The sequence below is a fragment of the Orycteropus afer genome, unplaced genomic scaffold, assembly GCF_000298275.1.
Source record: "Orycteropus afer afer isolate SDZICR_OR568_19922 unplaced genomic scaffold, OryAfe1.0 scaffold00108, whole genome shotgun sequence".
In the NCBI taxonomy this organism is placed as follows: domain Eukaryota; kingdom Metazoa; phylum Chordata; class Mammalia; order Tubulidentata; family Orycteropodidae; genus Orycteropus; species Orycteropus afer.
Window position 1 is genome coordinate 3964270 of NW_006921695.1, and position 20798 is coordinate 3985067.

Here is a 20798-nt window from a genome sequence, read left to right on the forward strand (position 1 = left end):
CTGTTTCTCCTCAATTTGAGTGGTGCCACATCAGCAAATGGAGGTCTCGAAAGTTTACCTTATCTATATGAGTAAGGTTTGGTTTACTCTGATGATGCAGCTCTTTCCCAATCCTGTTTTGAGAGCCTTCTAACCTAACTGGACTATTCATAAAGTTGCATGGTAATGTATCAGACAGTGTTTCTTTGTTATTCATAAGGTTTTCCCTGGAGAATTTATTGAGAAGTGGACAGCCTCTTCCTTCCTCCTAGTCTGTCTCAGTCTGTAAGCTGGGCTGATACCTGTGCACCATGTGCATCCTGCTGGGTTTGAAACACCAGTGGCTCAGCCTCAAAACTCACATCAACATGTCACCACAGTAGGACAAACCAACAGATAAGTTTGTCTCCCTTTTGGAAAACTCTCTACCACCCTTTCCTGGGTCCCTGTGACTGACTCCTCTAGTTTCCACTTGTTGTTGTTGTTGTAATTTGCCATCCAGTTGGACCTGACTCATAGGGACCCCTCCTTGGGTTTCCAAGGTGGTATCACTATGGAAATAGATTGCCCACCTTCCTTCTGAGGAGTGGCTGGTGGGTTTGAACCTCCAGTCTTCTGGTTAGCAGTCAAGTGCCTTAGGCACTATGCTACTAGTCAGTATTAACCTCTCCCTTAACACCCCTGTTAGCTTCCCCTTAACATCAGAAGCTAATGCTGATGATGGAGAGATTTATATTAACTTTGTGATAATGTAACTTTTTGCTGTTCACCACAATGTTTCCAAGCATTTCTGAATTTGATAGAGATAGAAAGATAGATAGCTTCCATTGAGTTAACTCTGACTCAACGTACAGCATAACAAAATGTTGCCTGGTCTGCATCATCTTCATGACTGCCAAAATGTTTAAGTTCTTTGTTGTGGGAACTATGTCAAATGATCTCATGGAGGGCCTCCCTCACCCTCAATTGCCCTCTACTTTACAAAATATGTTCTTCTCTTTCAGTGATTGATCTTTCCTGATTATGTGCCAAAAGCAAGTGAGTCAGACAGTGTCCTGTTGCTATCCATAAGGTTTTCATTGTCTCATTTTTGGAAGCAGAATACCAAGCCTTTTTTCCTAGTCTTAGTTTAGATGCTCTAATGGAACTTGTCCATTATGGATCATTCTGCTGGTATCTGAAATACCAATTACATTGGCAAAGCAACATAGAATCATGCAAACCACCACAACACAACACACTGACAGATGAGTGATGGATTTTTGAATTATGTATCCCTCAAAGGCTCTCCTTGAGCTGGCTTGAAACTGGTATCTGGAAGTTAAAAATAAAAGTTTAGTTCATAAAGTAGAATGTATGTAACTAAATCACCTCACTATCTAGCTCAAAGTAAGACCTGGATGAATTGAAGAACAGGATTAAGTGAGCTTTTATGGAAAATGGTTAAGAAAATATTACAATGGACTTTTCAATCACGTCTTGGAAGAATTGCAGATTACTTAACATCAAGCTATTTATATTTCACATACCATAATATCTTTAATATTATCTCTATAAAGGCCCACAGAGAAAAGTGTGTGGGGAGAGGGCAGAAAAAGGAAAAGGAATTAGGAAGCATGTGACCAAAAATATCATACCTGTGATTCTTAAGAACACAACTGTTTTGCACAGAGGGCAAACTAGAGTTGGTAACATCTCACAAATATAATAAGTAGATGTTGGTTTATATATTAGAACCATGTACTTTCCTTCAAATTCAAATGAAAATTTGATTTTAATTTTTAATTGTGAAATATATTATTAATACCAAAGAGAAATACTAATGATATATTTCACAATTAAAAAAAAAAAAAAAAGAAAAAGAAAAAAAAAAAAAAAAAAAGAATACCAGAAACATGTTTGCTTATGTTTTACTAACTATGCAAAAGCATTCAAATGTATGGCTCATAACAAATTGTGGGTAACATTGAGAAAAACTGGGATTCCAGAACACTTGACTATGCTCATGAGGAATGTGTACATAGGTTAGGAGGCTGTCATTCAAACAGAACAAGGGGATACTGCATGGTTCAAAATCTAGGAGGAAGTGTGTCAAAGTTTTATTCTTTCACAATACTTACTCAATTTGTATGCTGAACAAATAATCCAAGAAACTGGACTATATGAAGAAGAACATGGCATTAGGATTGGAGGAAGACTCATTACTAACCTGTGATACACAGATGACAAAACTTTGCTTGCTGCAAGTGAAGATGACTTGAAGCACTTACTGATGAAGATTAAAGACTATAGCCTGCAGTATGGATTACACCTTAATATAAAGGAAGCAAAAGTCCTCATGAGTAGTCCAATAAACAGCTTAACAGCAGATGGAGAAAAGATTGAAGTTGTCAAGGATTTCATATTACTTGGCTCTACAATCAACACCAATGGAAGCAACAGTCAAGACATCAGATGAAGTATTGCATTGAGCAAATCTACTGCAAAAGACATCTTTCAAGTGATGAAGAGCAAAAATATCTCCTTGAAGACTAAGGTGTGCCTAATCCAAGCCATGGTATTTTAAATCACCACTTATGCATGTGAGAGCTGGACAATGAATAAGGAAGACTGAAGAAGAGTGGATGTTTTTGGGTTGTGGTGTTGGAGAAGAATGCTAAGAGTACCATGGACTGCTAAAAGGACTAACAAATCTGTCCTGGAGGAAGTACAGCCAGAATGCTACTTGGAAGCAAGAATGGCTAGACTTAGTCTCACCTACTTTGGTCATGTTGTCAGAAGGAAGCATTCCCTGGATAAGCCTATTAAGCTTGGTAAAGTGGAGGGTCAAAAAAGAAGGGGAAGGCCCTCAACAAGATGGATAGACACAGTGGTTGCAATGATAGCCTCAGTTATAGCAAGGATAGTGAGGATGCCACAGGACCAGGCAATGTTTCATTCTGCTGTGCATGGGGTGGGTCATTATGAGTCAGAGATTACTTGATGGCTCCTAACAACAACAACAACTAAAGAGAATATATAACAAAAGACTATTTTAAAGAATATGAATAAAGTGAATGCCTATGCAACTACCACCCAGGTTAAAAACTAAACATTGCTTGTGGCTTAAAAGTTCCATATGCCCTTCTATATTGCATTTCACTTCTGTTTGCAAAGCAATAGAACCCCAGCAAACATTTTAACTATTTCAATGTAGATTTTCTTTTCAGGTGAAATATGCTATATTATTATATGCCTCATAATATAATTAAGCACATTTATGATGGTGAAATTAGGACATTTCCAAATAAACAGAAATTAAGGGAATTCATAAAAAACAATCCAACCTTATAAGAGATGCTATGTTGTTGTTATGTGCCGTCGAGTCGGCCCCGACTCATAGTGACCCCTCCTTGGGTTTTAGAGGTAATATCACTACGGAAGTAGGATTGCCCAACCTTCCTTCCGAGGAGTGGCTGGTGGGTTTGAACCGCCATCCTTCTGGTTAGCAGTCAAGTGCTTTAGCCACTATGTTACCAGAGCTCCAAGAGATGCTATAGGGAGCTCTTAAGACAGAGAACCAATAGCAGTGGACAATAACCAATATTAATATGTATAACCACAACCCAGAAACCAACACAGTTGTAGAATTATCCAAAGTAAAATTAGCTTATAAAACTTTAAACAGGGAACCAGAAACATCAATTGGTAAATGAGAGGAGAACTACCAACCAAAATGAGGGAATGAACAGTATAGGCATTGACCTCCCAAATGGTGAGGAAATCAAGACAATTGTTAGATAGAATAGACTGTTCTAAACTTGGGGAGAAAAATATAACTCACAGGGTAAGCTCAAAGATAAATGATAAACCTTTGAATCAAACTAAAGAAGAGGAGAGGGAAAACTATTTAGCAAATATTAAAACAATAAAAATGAGGGAAATGATAACAACATTCATAAACAAAATAAGCTCAGCACATAAAATTATATGGAACAAAGAAATCAATAACACCAAGAAAAAACACATAACAAAATGACAGCAATAAATTCATAATTGTCTATAATTACACTGAGTGTAAGTGGATTAAATGCACCACTCAAGAGACAGAGAGTTGCAGACTGGATTAAAAAAAAAAAAAAAGACTCATCAAAAAAATGTCTACAAGAGACTAACCCTAGACACAAAGACAAAAATAGACTAAGAATCAAAGGTAAGAGAAAGATATATCAAGAAAATGACAATCAAAAAAGGGCAGAAGTGACAATATCAATTTCTGATAAAATATACTTTAAGACAAAAACCACCATAAGAAACAAGGAAAGACATTATAAAATGATTAAAAGATCAATTGAACAAGAGGACATAAGTATAGTAAATATTTACTCACTGAAAGAAAGAGCTCCAAAAATACTTAAATCAGACTTTAACAGAATTGAAAACACAAAGAGATGACTCCACAGTAATAGTACCAAAAAAAAAAAAAAAAAAAAAGAAGCAGCTCACTGTCATTGAGTCAGTTCCGACTAATAGCGATTCCTCCTTGAGTTTCTGTGGTGGTATCTCTACAAAAGTAGATTGCCCTATCTTCCTTCTAAGGAGTGGCTGGTGGGTTTGAAGCAACAGCCTTCTCCTTAGCAGCCAAATGCCTTAGACACAATGCCACCAGAAAGCACCTCACAGTAACAGTTGTTGTTGTTGTTGTTGTTTGCCATCGAGTCGGCCCCGACTCATAGCGACCCCTCCTTGGGTTTCCAAGGCAGTTATCACTACGGAAGTAGGATTGCCCAACCTTCCTTCCGAGGAGTGGCTGGTGGGTTTGAACCGCCAGCCTTCTGGTTAGCAGTCAAGTGCCTTAGCCACTATGCTACCAGAGCTCCACACCACTTTCAATAAAAGAACAACTGGAAGGAAATTTAATAAAGACAGAAGAACTAAACAATATAATCCACCAACTTGACATTATAGAGATCTACAGTCATCTACAGAACACTTCACCCAACAGCTGGACAATATACATTCCTTTCCAGTGCACATGAAACATTCTCCATGATAAACTGTATGTTAGGACACAAAGCAAGTTTTAATAAATTTAAAAACATTGAAATACTATAAAGCATCTACTCAGATCACAATGCTATAACATTGTAAATTAACACAAGGAAGACCAAAGGAGAAATAGCAAACACATGGAAACTGAATAACACCCTCCTTAAAAATTACTAGGTAATAGAACAGATAAAAAAATGAAATTAAAAAAAAAAATATTTGAATCAAATGAAAATGAAAACACAGAATACCAAAATCTTTGGGACACAGAAAAAAGCAGAAATGAGAAGGCAATATATAGCAATAGATGCACACATCAAAAAAGACCCAAAATCAACATCTTAACCCAAAATCTCCAACAATTAGAAAAAGAAAAAGAGCAGGAAAAAAAGCCTACAATCATCAGAAGGAAAGAAATAATAAAGGTTCAAGCAGAAATAAATGAAACAGAAAATAAGAAATAGAAGTAACTAACAAGAAACTGGTTCTATGAAATGATTAGTAAAATCAACAAACCAATGGCAAAATTTACAAAGAAAAAGAAGGGCAAGATGAAAATAACACAAATAAAAAATGTAATGGGTGATGTCAAAACAAAAAGAATATCAGAATACATACTATCAAGAACTGTACTCCAATTAATTTGAAAATCTAGAAAAAATGGACAAATTTCTACAAGCACACTACCTAAACTGACATAGACTGAAATAGAAAATTTGAAAAGACCCATAACAAAAGAAGAAATTGAACAGATCATAACAAAAATTACCAACAATAAAAAAGTACTGGCACAGATGGTTTCACTGGAGCATTCCACTGAATATTCTAAGAAAATTTGACACCAATCCTACTCAATCTATTCCACAGCATAGAAAAAGATGGAATCCTGCCATATTCATTTTATTAAGCAAGAATAACTTTGATACCAAAACCACTAGAAAGAAAAATTATAGACCAACATCCCTCATGAATATAGATGCAAAAATCTTCAACAAAATCCTAGCCAAAAGACCCCAACAACATGTCAAACAAATAATATATCATGAGCAAGTGGGATTCATACCAGGTATGCAAGGATGGTTCAACATTAGAAAAACAATCAATGTAATCCATCACTAAGTAAAATAAAGGAAAATAATTTCATGATCGTATCAATAGATGTAGAAAAACCATTTGATAAAAAACAACAGTTTTGAAATTCCTGTTTAAAATGCTCAGCAAAATAAGAATAGAAAGGGAATTCCTCAATATAATAAAGAGCATATATGCAAAACCATCAGCCAATATTATTCTCAATGGAGAGAGATTGAAACTATTCACTTTGCAGACAGGAACCATACAAGGACACCCTCTATCACCACTTCTATTCAACATTGTAGAAGTCCTAGCCAGGGCAATAAGGCAAGAGAAATAAAAGGCATCCAAATTGGTAAAGAATAAGTAAAACTATCCCCATTTGTAGATGATATGATTCCTTACATAGAAAACCCAAGAGACTTAGCAAAAAATAACTGGAATTTATTGGAATATTTAGCATATAGGCAGGATACAAGATTGAGAAAGAAAAATCAGTTTGATTTCTCTACACCAGCAAAGAGGTCTCTGAAAAGGAATTAAGGAAATGTATACCTTTCACAATAGCTACCAAAAAGATGATAGCTGGGAATAAATACTATCAAGAACACAAAAGGCCTATACAAAGAAAACTATAAAACACTACTTCAAGAGACTATAAGAGATCTACATAAATGGAAGAACATACTATGCTCATAGATAGGAAGATTGAACATTGTTAAAGTAGCAATACTATCCAAAGAAGTCTAGACATTCAATGCAATCCTGATCCAGATCCCATGAATGTTTTTTAAGGACATGGAAAAAACAATCATCCTATTTTGGCCAATATCAACTGGAATCTTTAAAGCTTACAAGTGGCTATCTAGATGCAATAATGAGTGTCTCCTCAGCCAGAGCAAAGAAGATTGAAAAAAAAAAAAAAAGATTCATGGAAACAGTAGTACAAGCAACTACTAAACCATGTGATCCTCAGCCTATATGACTATAAGACCAGAAGAACTAGGCTACCACTGCAACTACTCAGAGGGGGATCTATGTAGGAGTTCCTGGATAGAGTGGAAAAACAATGTGGAACAAAACTCTTAAACATTTGGGAATATAAAAGGGGAGGGTGGGACCAGGTTTGCTCATCTGATAGAGCCTGGTGGATCCCCTGAGATTATGGCCATTAGCTGCCCTGAGTCTGGAATTGAACCCATTCCTGTGGCTTCCAACCAAAGAAGAGACAGGCATATGAGGTGAACATTTACACTAGGTAGATACACTCCTTGGAGAGAACAATCATGAGGAAAGAAGGGCTGTGGATGGACAAGGAGATAGCTCGGGGGGGGGGAGGCAAGAGTACATGGGAGGGAAGGACACAGTGTCAATCCATCTGGTTGAGGGCATTCCCCTCTTTTGTCAACCCTCCACTTTACCAAGCATGACATATTTCTCCAGGGAATGGTCCCTTCTGATAACATGACCAAAATAGATAAGATAAAGTCTGGCCATTCTCACCTCCAAGGAGCATTCTGGTTGCACTTCCTCCAGGAAAGACCTGTTAGTTTTTTTCACAGGCCATGGTACTTTCAACATTTTTCACCAACACTACAGCTCAAAAGCATCAATTATTCTTTGGTCTTCCTTATTCATTGTCCAGCTCTCACATGCATATGAGGCAATTGAAAATACCAAGGCTTGTGCCAGGTGCACCTTAGTCCTCATGAAGACATCTTTGCTCTTCATCACTTGAAAGAGATCCTTTGCAGCCAGTTTGCCCACTGCTGTACGTCATCTGATGTCCTGACTGTTGCTTCCATTGGCATCAATTGTAGAACCAAGCAATGTGAAGTCTTTGACAATTTCAATCTTTTCTCCATTTATTGTGATGCTGCTTATAGGTCCAGTTGTGAGGATTTTTGTTTCCTTTATATTGAGATCTAATCCATACTGCAGACTTTATTCTTCAATTTTCATCAATAAGTGCTTCAAGTCATCTTCACTTCCAGCAAGCAAAGTTGTGTCATCAGTGTATTGCAGGTTGTTAATGATTCTTCCTCCTATTCCAACACCACATTCTTCTTCATATAGTCCAGCTTCTCAGATTATTTGCTCAGCATACAGATTGAATAAGTATGGTGAAAGGATGAAAGGATACAATACTGATGCACTCCCTTCTTGATTTTTAAACCATGCAGTGTTCCCTTTTTCTGTTTGAATGACAGCCTCCTAGTCTACGTACTGATTCCTCATGAGTACAATCAAGTGTTCTGGAATTCCTATTCTTCTCAATATTATCCACAATTTGTTATGATCCACACTATCAAATGTTTTTGCATAGTCTGTAAAACACAAGTAAACATATTTCTGGTATTCTTTGCTTTGAGCCAAGATCCATCTGACATCATCAATGATATCCCTCATTCTACTTCTTCTGAATCCAGCTTGTATTTCTGGAAGTTCTCTGTCCATATACTAATACAACCATTTTGAATTATCTTCAGTAAGATTTTACTTGGATGTGATATTAATGGCATTGTTTGATAATTTCCACATTCTGTGGGACACCATTCTTTAGAATGGGTAGAAATACGTGTTTTTTTTTTTTTTTTTTCTTTTCCGGTCACTTGGCCAGGAAGCTGTCTTCCAAATTTCTTGGCATAACTCAGCGAATGCCTACAGTAGGGAATCTATTTGTTGAAACATATCAATGGGCATTCCATCAATTCCTGGAGCCTTGTTCTTCACCAATTCTTTCAGTGCAACTTTGACTCCTTTCAGTACCATTGGTTCTTGAACATATGGCACCTCCTGAAATGGATGAAGATCAACCAGTTCTTTCTGGTACAGTGACTCTGTGTATTCTTTCCATCTTCTTTTGATGCTTCCTGCATCATTTAAAATTTTCTCCTAGAATCTTTCAATATTGCAATGTGAGGCTTAAATTTTTCCACAGTTCTTTCAGCTTGATAAATGCCAAGGATGTTCTTCCCTTTTTGTTTTCTAACTACAAGCCTTTGCACATTTCTTGTAGTAACTGGCTTGGTCTGCTCGAGCTGCTCTTTGAAATCTTCTGTTCAGCTATTTTATCTTTCCATTTATTCCATTTGCTTTAGTTACTCTTCCCTCAAGAACATGTTTCAGAGTCTCTTCTGTCATCCACTTTGGTCTTCTCTTCTTTTCTCTTCTTTTTAGTGACCTCTTGCTTTCTTTATGGATGATGTTCTTGATGTCATTGTACAATTCTTCTGGTTTTTGGTCTTTGGTGTTCTATGTGTCAAATCTATTCTTCAGATGGTCTCTAAATTCAGGAGGAATTTATTCAAGGTCATATTTTTGCTCTCATGGACTTGTTTTAATTATCTTCAACTTCAAGTTGAACTTGCATATGAGTAGTTGATGGTGTGTTCCACAATCATCTCCTGGCTTAGATTTGGCTGAAGTTACTGAGTTTTTCCATCTCCTCTTGCCACAGATGTAGTCAATCTGATTCCTGTGTATTCCATCTGGTGAAGTCCATGTGGATAGCCATTATTTGTGTTGTTGAAAAAAGGTATTTGCTATGAATAAGTCGTTAGTCTTGCAAAATTCTGTCATGTGATCTCCTGTGTTACTTCTGTCACCAATCCCAAATTTTCCAATTACTGATGCTTCCTCTTTGTTTCCAACTTTTGCATCCAATGACCAGCAATAAACAACACATCTTGATTACATTCAGTCAATTTTATATTTCAGAAGTTGATAAAAATCTTCCATTTCTTCATCTTTGGCTTTGGTTTTGGTGGGTAAATTTGAATAATAGTTGTATTAACTGGTCTTCTTTGTAGGCATATGGATATTATCCTATCACTGACAACATTGTACTTCAGGACAGATCTTGAAACATTCTTTGTGATGATGAATGCCATGCCCTTCTTCAAATTGTCATTCCCGTTATAGTAGATCACATGGTTGTGTGATTAAAAATGCCAAATCCCATCCATTTCAGCTCACTAATACCTAGGATATCAATCTTTATGCATTCCATTTCATTTTTGACAACTTCCAACTTCCCTAGATTCATACTTCATACATTCCATGTTCCAATTATTAATGAATGTTTGCAGCTGTTTCTCCTCAACTTGAGTCATGTCGTGTCAGCACATGGAGGTCCTGAAAGACTTACTTTATCTAACCATTAAGGTTGATTCTACTCTGATGAGGCAGTTCTTTCCCAGTCCTATTTTTATTGCCTTCTGACCCAAGGGGCTCATCTTCCTGCACTGTGTCGGACAATGCTTCCAAGCTATTCATAAAGTTGCCCAGTAATGTATCAGACAATGTTTCTGTGCTATTCATAATTTTTTCCCTGGCCATATTTTGAGAAGTGGATGGCCTCTTCCTTCTTCCTTGGTCTGTCTTAGTGTGTATTCTGTGTTGAAACCTGTGCACCATGTGCAACCCTGCTTGAGTCTGAAGTACTGGTGACACAGCAAAGTGCAAGCCCCACAGGATGACAAATTGACAGATAAGTTTGTCTCCCTTAGCTGTTGGAAACCTCTGTGCCCTCCCCTTACCTAATTCATACCTGGAACCTGCCACTTTGTGGTCCCTGGCTGCTCCCTCCCTTTCTTGGCTCTAGGGGGCTGGGGCCTAGCTGGCCTCTTGCCCCTTACCTGGATCCTGCTGCTCTTGTGGTCTGCCTTACAGGACCTGGGAAGGAAGATTGCGAATCTACTTCCATCATGATACCAACTCGAAAACCCAAGGAGGGGTTGCTATGAGTTGGATTCAACTCCACGGCAGTGCGTTTAATTGCATTATCTTTACAAGTGCTAACAAAAAGAAAGTCATTATATGGGTCGGATCTCAGTTGTAATTTTGCAGAATTCATAGAGATTGAGTCCTGATACAAGGTTAATTGAAAGACCACATCACAAAATTTGTTTTCGTAGGGTGGAAAAATAAAGATAGAAAGGGACAATTGTGTAAACAGAAAATATAAAGTCTCAATGGAGCTTAAGTTCAAGGGCAGTTGAGAAATGGTTCCAGTGGACATAAATTAACATAAAAATTTGAAAAAGAGGAAGTTATACTTGAAAACGGGATCTATATTTTGATGTTTGGGGGACAGTGTAAGCTGGTGACAAAATATTGAACTATGAGAGGGGAAAAGGAAAATGTATAGAAAAAGAAGTGCAAAGATGTGAGCCTTGAGTGAGATCAGTGTTCTTAGAACTTTCTAAGTGCCTTTGTATTTGGATTCATGTTATGTCCTCTATAAAATTTCAGGTCTTCATGTTCAGTTCTAGAATTTCCTTTTCTCTCCTTTTCCCACTGTATCCTCCCAAAACACACACACGCGCACACACACACGTTAGTATGAAACCTTGCACAAAATAAGGGCTGTATAAGCATGTTTTGCATCAATAAATGAGTAAAAGTAATATGTGATAATTTGTCCCAAAACCAGATTATAAAATTACTTAGTAACAAGCACAGGGCAAATATTTTCCAAATGATCTCATACCCAGAAGCTCATAAAGACTCACTGATTATCTCATGGCCAGAAAAATTTCAAAGCTTTTGACCCTTTGTTATCTTCTTGAGTGGCTTACTTAATCTCATCAGTAACATGCTTAGAAATGCTTTCTACAATGGTATGATTGCCAATCAGAAAGGTTCTTAAGAAAAGAATGAGGGTCTCTAAAGAAACACTATTTCATATACATATTGCAACCAAAAAAAAAAAAAAAATCCATTGAATTGATTCTGACTCATAGCAACCCCCATTGGGTTTCCAAAGCTGTAAATATTTACTGAAGTGCATCGCCTCATCTTCTTCTGATGGAGCAGCTGTGGGTTTGAACCACTAACCTGGTTAGCAATCAAATGCCTTATCATGATGCCACCAGAGCTCACTTGTTTTTTCTCTCTATCTCTTTCAATATGTATATGTTGTTTTTGTTGTTGTTATTTGCCGTCGTTTCGGATCTGATTCATAGTAACCCCTCCTTGGGTTTTCTAGGCCATATTACTATGGAGGTAGATTGCCCAACCTTCCTTCCAAGGAGTGGCTGGTGGGTTTGAACTGCCAGCCTTCTGGTTAGCAGTCAAGTGCCTTAGGCACTATGCTACCAGAGCTCCTAATAACAGTAATATCCATCCATAATTTTGTTTTTTCTTAAAGAGAAAACAAACATTTGAACAGATAATTTAATCGAAAACTTAGCATATATTATCCATCACCACTCTGGTAGGGGTAAAGATAGACACATACATATATAAATATATTAATCATCATTCAGCTGTGTTTTATTTGAGTAAGAATGCTTTACTTTTGTTTAATAAAGAATTTTTAACTATTCCATTTATTTGCTTAAAGTACAAGTTCTCTATAATTATATCTTTTCTAGGGCATGATTTGTTTTTTAAGCCTCCCAGAGTTAAGTCCAAATGCAGACTTAGTTACAATTGCAACTTAAAAGCACAGAAGCCAAATATTTACCAGAACTATAAAACTGCACCTGCACACATCAATTTGAAATTACTCATATTATTACTAGCTCAAAAGTGCTTATTACTCATGAGAAAATTGGCCTTTTATTCAGTGAGAAATTTTGATTTTATGTTAGTGACATTTCTCCAAATTAATGTTTTTCTGCAAGTAAATGTGGGTGTTTCATAGGGGAACATTTGCCTAACTAAAGTGAAATGTTTTTCATGTTTATGTTTCTAAGATCTTACAAAAGAAGAAAATGAAATGTGCTATGGCCAATAGGATACTAGTATTTCTTCCATGGTTAGAATAATATAAGTGCGTTGATGGTCAGAATTATGTTTCACTTTCACTTTCATCTTCATCATCAAACACAGTGCCAGGAATATAGCATGTGTCCATCAGTTGTTGGTTTAATAAAAGCCTCTTGAATGTAGTTACATAGATTATAAAAAATAATAACTTTTTCAGAGTTAAGAATTAATACACTAAGATTACTCATGATCCACTAAACTAATTCATGTTTTGTACCCTACTTAGAAAGAGGAGAAAAGAAAGAAATTTGAATTAAACAACTGTGAATATACACACAAACTCACCAACAGTATCCTCTCAAAATACAAATTTTATTCTATGTTTAATTTCTAATTCCTCTTCACTAAATAAACAGTAAAATTTTTCCATGAGGTTTACTAAAGAAAATCGATCACTGTTATAGCTGGATTAAAGTCCTCATTTTAAGGAATTTTCTTGTTTGTTTAGTAACCTGACCAATGATTTTTTTTTTTTTTTGATAAATGCTTACACCTAGTCAATCATATTTTTTCAACTCCTAAATGAATTTTATTTTTAAAAAAGATAATCTTGTGGTAAACAAATTTTATGGAAAAAGAAAACAGGTAGGGATTTATCTCAACATTTAAAGGGATAGATGACAGTGGTTTAGACTAAAGTGGTGGCCATAGAGAGACAGAGTGATACATGGTCAAGTGTAGGGTACATTTTAGGTTTGGAGCCAAAAGGAATTGCTGATAAAATGGAGGGAGAGGAAGGGCTCAAAGATAGTTATCATATTTTTATTAAGAAAACCGAGAAACAGTGCAGAAAAAAAAAAAAAAAAAAAATCAGGAGGCAAAGTAGCTTTGGCTGTAAGGGTAAGAATCCCTAATTCTGCTTTAAAAATATTCAGTTCCATGTGACTATTAGAATGCCCTAGTAGATAGTAGATATGTGCCTACAGAAGAGGAGGCTTTTGCTAGAAATATAAATGTGGTGGTCATTCAGCATGTTGTTGTGGTTGTCAGACGCCATCAAGTTGGTTCCAACTCATAGCGATCCTATGCACCATAGGTCATCAGCATAAGGTGGTCTTTTAAGTCTTCATCTAGGAGGGAATTTTTTAGGAAATTGTTGAGGCTTTAGGGGGTCAGAATATAGCATCCTTTTTTTTTCTCTTCCATTATTTGAAATCAACTGAGATATAAGCAGAAGAAATAGACAAAAAGTCATTGAAGTGTAAGACTTATTAATTATACAACCCATTGAACATCAAGGATGACATATGTGACTGAGGATCAGAGTAATTCCTCCTGACTTCGATATGCCCACTAAAATCTTCATAGCTGTATAAATGCTGCCCTTGCTTTGCACACCTCCAACATGAGGGGCTACTTTTATAAGCTTGTGGGATGAAGGAGCAGAAAACACATTTGTCCTGACTGTGGACTGAGCTCCAAACAAGAGAGGAAGAGGCTGAAGTGAACTACTAGATAGAGTGCTTCTCACAAATCCACAGATAAACAAGAAAAATTAATTTTCTTTCCATGATTAGGAGGGAATGAAAAGGGAGGGGAGAGGAAAAGAGTGAAGCTATCTCAATTTTTGTAAACTACAACTTGAAGAACACGTCGGGCCTCCAACCTTTATTTCTGTGGCCCTGTAACTAAGGAGTGCCTCATGGAGCAAACGATAAATGCACTCAGCTGTTAACCAAACTTTGGGGGTTAGAATTTACTGAGAGGCTCTCCCAAAGAAAGGCTTGGCAATCTACTTCTGAACAATTAGCCATTGAAAACACTATGGAGCACAGTTTTACTACGACCCATACATAGCCAGGTCCACTCGATGGCAACTAGTTTCTACCAACCTTCTGTCAGTTTATCATATTGTAGTAGCTTTGTGTTTCTCTGATGCTGGAAGCTATGTCACCAGTATTTCAAATACCAGAAAAGTCACTCATGGTGGACAAGTTTTAGAGGAATTTCCAAACAAAGACAGACTAGGAAGAAAGGCTTGCAAAGTCTAAATTATTTACCATCTAGACCTTGACTGAAAAAATTCGCTGATAGTTGCAGTCACTGATGATACTCCATGTTCAAGCAGTAAAGATTAAGTATTACTTGCTAACATATGAAGAAAAGAACAACACTTGGGAGGAAACCTTGGGGCAAGCTAGCACTTAGAAAGCTGCAGAGATTATAGAAAAAAAAAAAAAAAAAAAAGATCAGACAAGGAGAAGGAAAAAGGAAAAGTGCCATATACCATATACACAAGGTAAATGAAACATGTATTTTCAAAAAGAAAGAGTGGACACCAGAGTCAAAAAATAAGAGGGTGAATAAAAAATGAACAGAGATGAGGTCATTCTAGATAGTGACACTGAAATTATATATGACTTTCACAGGCTTTCATGAAGAAGTGAGTAAGAATGCCCTAGTCAGATAGGTACAAGAGTTATCGGTTGGTGAAGAAATAAAGTTGGAAGGTGAAAACTTATCATTAAGAAAATAATTTTTCTGTGAGAAGAGACATAGGATAGTTGGAGGGGGTTATAGTCAAAGGAGGATTTGGGGAAGATAAGAGATTCTAGCATAGATTTGTATGATGTTTGAAGAGTCCAACTCCAGGCCAAAATCCTGTGTGTTTTTTCTGGACTTACCATGTATAATTACAAATTTTTACCTTGCTGGCCTCATGAGGAAAGTTTCTCATATCAGACTTGGTGAATAGCCAGTTCATTATAATTTCTGAAGGCAGCTGCAGTAAGGAGTCAGAGCCTCCTAGCCTGCCTTGTTCTTACACATATCTGCATTCATAGCCCAGATTACATTATTTGGAGACTGCTTTCTTAGGACCCCTGAGCTGAGGTCTTTTCTAAGTGCCTCTGCTGAGACTTCCTTATAGAGGAGGGAAGAGGAGGGGAATTTTAAACTTTTTTCCACTCTGACTCAATGCTTTTCCATTCTTAGGTCTCCCTAGCCCCACTTACCCTCTCAAAAAGCAAATTTCTCTGAATCCATAAAAAGCAGGAATCTTTTGCTTGGGCTCCCTCAGGAGTAAAATCATCTCTGCATCTATGCTAGTCCTAGAGCCATTCTATGAGAAAAAATGTAGCATAGGGAGTTTTAGTTTCTTTGTGTTGCTATAACAGAAATACCACAGGTGGGTAGCTTTAGAACAAAACACACATCAAGAGGCTATAAGTTGAATTCAGGACACTAGTGTTAGGGAAAAGTGTTTTCTATTTCAACTTCTAGTAACAGGCAATCCTTAGGATTCTTGGCCTCCTTTGTCTTCAGATAATGTCTGTCTTCCCTCTATGTCTGGTTGTTTGCTTGCTTGTTTATCTATGCTGCTCTTTATATCACCCAGCAATGATTAGGTTTAGAACACAACACACCCTACACTAATAAGAACTCATTACCGTAACAAAGAAAATCTTATTTCCAAATAAGATTATATCCATATGCATAGGTATTAGGATTCTGACACATATTTTTAGAGGGCACAATTCAATTTATAGTCTCTTGCTTATATCATAGTGATGAAAGGTTTGACTATAACTTAAAGGTTTGTTGGGTCCTAGGAGCTCTGGTAGCATAGTGCCTAAGGCACTTGACTGCTAACCAGAAGGCTGGCAGCTCAAACCCACCAGCCACTCCTCAGAAGGAAGATTGGGCAATCTACTTCCTTAGTGATACTGCCTCGGAAATGCAAGAAGGGGTCGTTATGAGTCAAGGCCAACTCGATGGCACATAACAACAAGATGAAAAGTTGTCACAAGTTACGATAGTGAAGAAAGGAGATTTTTATTTGCCATATGGAACAAAGGAGAAGAAATGTGGGAAGCAGACAAGTCATCAGAAAATAAAATGTCCACAGAGTCTGAGGAACATTACAAAATCAGCAGTATATATTACCAGTTACAAATCAGTTACCAATTTACAATCAAAGAAAGCTTCCATCTTTCCATAGATAGATAAAAAGTATTGAATCACCTTGGTTGTTTCCTTCAAGAGTACAAGTTTTCAATAACAGTAGTCAAGAAAGTTTTTATTGGTCTGATCACTCAAAACAGAAACATGATGTTGTTATTGTTCTTAGGTGCCATCGAGTCAGCTCCAACTCATAGTGACCCTATGTATGACAGAACTAAACACTGCCCGGTCCTGTGCCAGCCTCACAATCCTTGTTATACCTGCATCCGTCATTGCAGCCACTGTGTGAATGCATCTCATTGAGGGCCTTCCACTTTTTTGCTGAACCACCATTTTACCAAGCATGATATACTTCTCCAGGCAATGGTCCCTTCTGACAACTTGACCATAGTAGGTGAGATGAAGTCTAACCATTCTCACTTCCAAGGAGCATTCTGGCTGCACTTCTTCGAGGACAGATGTGTTAGTTCTTCTAACAGTCCAAGGGACTTTCAATATTCTTCACCAACACCACAACTCAAAAGCATCAACTCTTCTGCGATCTTCCTTATCCATCGTCCAGCTTTCACATGGATATGAGGCAATGGAAAACACCATGCCTTGGGTATGGCGCACCTTAGTCTTCAAAGAGAAATCTCTGCTCCTCAGCACTTTAAAGAGGTCTTTTGCAACATATTTGCCCAGTGCAATACATTGTCTGATTCGTTGACTGCTATTTCCATTGGTGTTGACTTTGGAAACAAGTAATATGAAATCACTGACAACTTTAATCTTTCCTCCATTTATCATGATGCTGAATATTGGTCCAGTTGTGAGGATTTTTGTTTTCTTTATGTTGAGGTGTAATCCATACTGCAGACTGTAGTCTTTAATCTTCATCAGTAAGTGCTTCAGGCACCTTCACTTTTAGTAAGCAAGGTTGTGTCATCTGTGTATGGCAGGGTGTTAATGTGTCTTCTTCCAATCCTGATACCACATTTTTCATATAGTCCAGGTTCTCTGATTGTTTGCTCAGCATACAGATAAAATAAGTATGGTCAAATGATACAACCCTGACACACTCCCTTCCTGATTTTAAACCATGCACTATTCCATTATTCTGTGAAAACTATAGCTTCCTGGTCTATGTACAGTTCCTCATGAGCACAATGAAGTGTCCTGGATTTCCGATTCTTCTCAACGTTTTCCATAATTTGTTATGATCCACACAGTAGAATGTTTTTGCATAGTCAATAAAACACAAGTAAACATCTTTCTGGGAGTCTTTGTTTTCAACCAAGATCCATCTGACATCTGCAGTGCTATCCCTCATCCCATGTCCTCTTCTAAATCCAGCTTGAATTTCTGGAATTTCCCTGTCAATATAACTTTGCAACTGTTTTTGAATTATATTCAGCAAGATTTTACTTGCATATGATATTAATGATATTATTCTATAATTCCCACATTCTGTGGGATCATCTTTCTTTGGAATGGGTACAAATATGAATGAATCCCTTCTAGTCAATTGACCAGGTAGCTGTCCAATTGTAAGGGCCTCCTGTACAGCATTCATTTATTGAAACATCTCAATGATTATTCTGTCAGTTCCTAGAGCTTTGTTTTTCCTCACTTTCTTCAGTACAGCTTCAACTTCTTCCTTCAATAGCATTGGTTCTCGATCAGATACCACCTTCTGAAATAGTTGAACATCCACCAATTCTTTTTGGTACAGTGACTCTTTGTATTCCTTCTGTCTTCTTTTGATGTTTCCTTCATCACTCAATATTTAGCACATAGAATTCTTCAATATTGCAACATGAGGCTTGCATATTTTCTCAAGCTTCTTCAGCTTGAGAAATGCCTAATATGTCCTTCCCTTTTGTCTTCTAACTCAAGGTCTTTGCACATTTCATTGCAATAATTGACTTTGTCTTCTTGAGCTGCTCTTTGAAATCTTCTGTTCAACTATTTTTCTTGTAATTTCTTCCATTTGCTTTAGCTGTTCTCCATTCAAGAACAATTCTCAGAGTCTCTTGTGACATCCATTTTGGTCTTTCTTTTTTTCCTTTCCTGTTTTTTTAATGAGTTTTTTGCTTTCTTCATGGATGATATTCTTGATATCTTCTCACAATTTGTCTATTTTTGGTCATTGGTGTTCCATGCATCAAATCTATTCTTTAGATGTTCTCTAAATTCAAGTGGCATGTAATCAAGGTCATATTTTGTCTCTTTAGACATGTTTAATTGTCTTCAGCTTCAAATTGAATTTGTTGGGCAACCTACTTCCATACTGACACCTCCTTAGAAAACCCCAGGAGGGGTCACTATGAATCAGATCTGACTCGACAGCAGTGGATTTGGTTTGCTTTTTTATAACCAGTTGATAGTCTGTTCCACAGACAGCTCCTGCCCTTTTTTTGGCAGAAGATATTGAGCTTCTCCATTGGTTCTTTCCACAGATGAGTCAATGTAATTCCTGTGTATTCCACCTGGTGAAATCCAAGTGTATAGCTGCTGTGTATGTTGTTGAAAAAAGATATTTGCAATGAGAAGCTGTTAATCTTGAAAAATTCTATCATGTGATCACCAGCATTATTTCTATCACTAAGGCCATATTTTCCAACTACTAGTGCTTCTTCTTTGTTTCCAACTTTGGAATTTCAGTCACCAGTAATAATCAACATGCCTTGATTGCACATTTGCTCAATTTCAGACTTCAAAAGTTAGTGAAAATCTTCAAATTCCTCATCTTTGGCTTTGATAGTTGGTGCATAAATTTGAATAAAGGTAGTATTAAATGGCTTTCCTCATAGATGTATGGATATTTTCCTATCACTAAAAGCACTGTACTTCAGGATATATCTTGAAACATTCTTTCTGACAATGAATGGCACACCCTTCCTCTTCATTTTGGCATTCCCAGGGTAGATCATATGGTTGTCTGATTAAAAATGGTCAAAACCTGTCCATTTCAGCTCACTAATGCTTAGGCTTTCAATCTTTATGTGTTCTATTTCATTGTCTACAGTTTCTAATTTTCCTAAATTCATATTTTGTACATTCCATGTTCCAATTATTAATGGATGTTTGTAGCTGTTTCTTCTCATGTTGAGTCATGCCACATCAGCATCTGGAGGTCCCAAAAGCTTTACGCCATATATGTGATTAAGGTCAACTCTACTTTGACGATATAGCTCTTCCCCAGTTGTATTTTGAGTGTCTTCTGACCGGACAAGCTCATCTTCCAGCCCTATATCAGACAATGTTTCAGGGCTATAACATTTTGCAGTAATATATCAGACAATGTTTCACTGCTATTCATAAGATTTTCACTTGTCAATTCTTTGAGAAGTGGATAGCCCCTTCTTTCTTCTGAGACTGCCTGAGTCTGGAAGCTCCACTAAAACCTGTCTGTCATAGGTGACACTACTGATGTTTGAAACACTGGTGGCATAGCCTCTAGCCACACAACAACACACAACCCACCACAGCAAGACAAATTGAGATACAAGTGGTGAAGAAACAATGTAGGGTTACCCAAAACAAGGACAAGATATATATATATTTTTTTTCCTAAACAGATATGTCTGAGCAAGTTCCCTAGTTCTTTGTGTGAATCCCTTTTCTGTAACCTAGTTAATCTGCTCTTCTTGAGGTCAACTGCCCTTCCCTGATTGTTCCCAGAATTATCATGGCTACTGCCTCTCTCTAGGTTGTCCCTGGAATTAGTGTAGCCATATGGGTGACTCAAGGGCAGAAACACTGGGGAAGTTCCAAGTTCTCCTACTTGGAACTGGCTCATATCATTCCTAATTGCCTTCACTACTTTACTAATCTTCACTATTAATGTTTTTGATTCTCTGATGCCTCTTTGACTCTATGATACAACAATTAATACTTCAGGAACTTTTTGCTGCACTCCTTATTTTGTTGTTGTTATGTGCCGTTGAGTCGGCCCCGACTCATAGCGACCCTTCCTTGGGTTTCCGAGGCAGTATCACTACGGAAGTAGGATTGCCCAACCTTCCTTCTGAGGAGTGGGTGGTGGGTTTGAA